This window comes from Solanum tuberosum, unplaced genomic scaffold, assembly GCF_000226075.1.
Source record: "Solanum tuberosum cultivar DM 1-3 516 R44 unplaced genomic scaffold, SolTub_3.0 scf00112, whole genome shotgun sequence".
Lineage (NCBI taxonomy): Eukaryota > Viridiplantae > Streptophyta > Magnoliopsida > Solanales > Solanaceae > Solanum > Solanum tuberosum.
Genome location: NW_006239035.1, coordinates 780,709 through 783,082, shown reverse-complemented (window position 1 = coordinate 783,082; position 2,374 = coordinate 780,709).

The window sequence follows — 2,374 nt, the reverse complement described above, 5'->3', positions numbered from 1 at the left end:
AAAAATAATTTAGTATAAAATACCGACCTCCCGATGTCAATATTATTTAATTAACATGATTAATTTTTATTTATCTTAAAATTTAATGTGATACTGACCTCATGAGGTCGGTATTTTTTATGAAATCTAATTACTTTTAATAAAAGCAACATCCGAAGGTCGGTTTGTTTAATGTATTTCTATTAATCATAATTTTGCTATTGTGCATAATATTAAAATTTCATTTTACACCTACGATTAATTGTTCAAAAAGTGTAACAATTTTGTATACTTTTACAAATAAAAAGTTAGAATTCGTGAAATAAATAAAAAAATATCTATAATCCATATTTAGAGTATGAAACTACGTTGATATGAATTATGAGATAATTATACTTATATTTATAGAGTAATGTACAAATCCTATCAGCCCGTCGTCTAATCATAAACTTAATATCTCATGTCATGATGTAGTAGAGGTGAAGAGCTAACATATAATCCATTCCAGTATGAAATGCGAGATAGTATTATTATATACGTTCGATCTTGAATGGATGTCAAATATAATGATCACCTCCTAATTATGATGACATGTAAAGGATACTTCATCGGAGTATGAAATACGTTGATTAATTATATATTCCTCGAGTAGTTTAACAAATCAAGTCTTATATACTAGTGGTTCAGATATGAAATACATTATCAATTAAAGAAATACCAATGAACAATTCAAGGAGATTTATATATTAAATTTGATATTGATAAACTTTTGTTGATCAATAAAATTAAATTTATATAATTAGAAGGTATATAATTTAAATTTAATTAACTTGATCGATAAATTAAACTTATTAAATTAAACTTATGTTGATGTGTAGTTAAATTATATATATGTAATTTTAATTAATAAAATCAACCTCAAGAGGTGAGTTTATATTAAAATAAATTAATAAATACTGACCTAAAGAGGTAGGTATATTTAAATAATATCGACTTCACGATGTTGGTATTTATTAAATATTTTTAAATATAGATAATTATTTTTAAAAATACCTACATTCCATGGTCGATAAATTAAACACTTCTCTTAAAAAAAGAATGATAATATCAAAAACCCTAAGTCAAGTCTCGCTCCTCTCTCATCGGCGCCCACCCCCATCGACGCCCATCCCCACCCATCCCCGACTAGCGCCACGCCACCATCGCAGCAGTAGAGGCAGGTCGCGCGCAACAGCAGATCGAGGTCGCGCGCAGCAGCAGAGGCAGGTCGCACCAGCAGCAGGAGGTCGCGCCACCTCCATCTCATTCGGCGCCGCCTCCATATCAGATTTCTCAGTTCGCACCACCATCCCCGACCTTCTTACTCAAGGTGAATTTTTAGAACCTCCATAACAAATTACTTTTGTTTCTATTTAGTTGAAGTATCTCAAAATTATAGTACTAATATACTTAGTTCAATTTATATTTAACCATCTAAGGTTCCTATATTTGTCCAGAATTTGTTTTTGCTCTTATTAGTCTTAATGTTAGCCGAACATACACACACACATACCGATTAACATTTGTTTCTTTTCGTGCTAGGCAACTGACCTCGACCTCGACCCACTGCCCTTCTCCTTTAATTCATGGTTAGGGTTCCATAATATTATTTTTAATTTCTTTCAATTTGAGTATTGAATTTGTTAATTAGTGTATTGAATTAGTTTTTTATTGATTGTTAGTTTGACTGATTGTTAGTTAGTAAGTGAATGATTTAGGGTTTTTGATTGTTAGTTTGAATTAGGGATTATTTGATTGTTAGTTACTTTGGTGATGATGTGTCATGTAGGAGAAACAGGCCCAATCGCAATGATGAAGGCGATATTGATCCTTTATTTCCACCGATATCAATTTTTAATCAAAATGGTCGAGGATCTAAAAAGCGTGGAAAGCGAAGCTTCACTGATATGGAAATGCAATCAGATGTGATGATACATATTTTGCTTAACTGTCCAGAGATTCAGCCATATGTCAAGTACGTGTTAAAAATATGTTATTAAATTACATACTAATAAGTGATCATTAACTAACGAAATACTTGAATGTAAAATGATCAGCTTGTTCGTAAACACATGGAGTAATGAAGCAATCTATACAAAAATTTCCAAATGGCTAACAAACTATGTAAGTGTGCAATCACTAAGTATTTAATAATATATTCATGTTATACTAAATTATATTACTTAAAATAACAATCGCGTAGGTTTACGATGAATACTCAAGTGTCCAACATTTGCAATTAGTGAAAGAAGTAGCACTTGGACCTGAATCTCAAGTACTGACAATGAATAAGTATTGTGTCAATGGTTTTAAGTTTCAAACTGAAGAAGTTTCTAGGAACAAGAAAACAAATAAT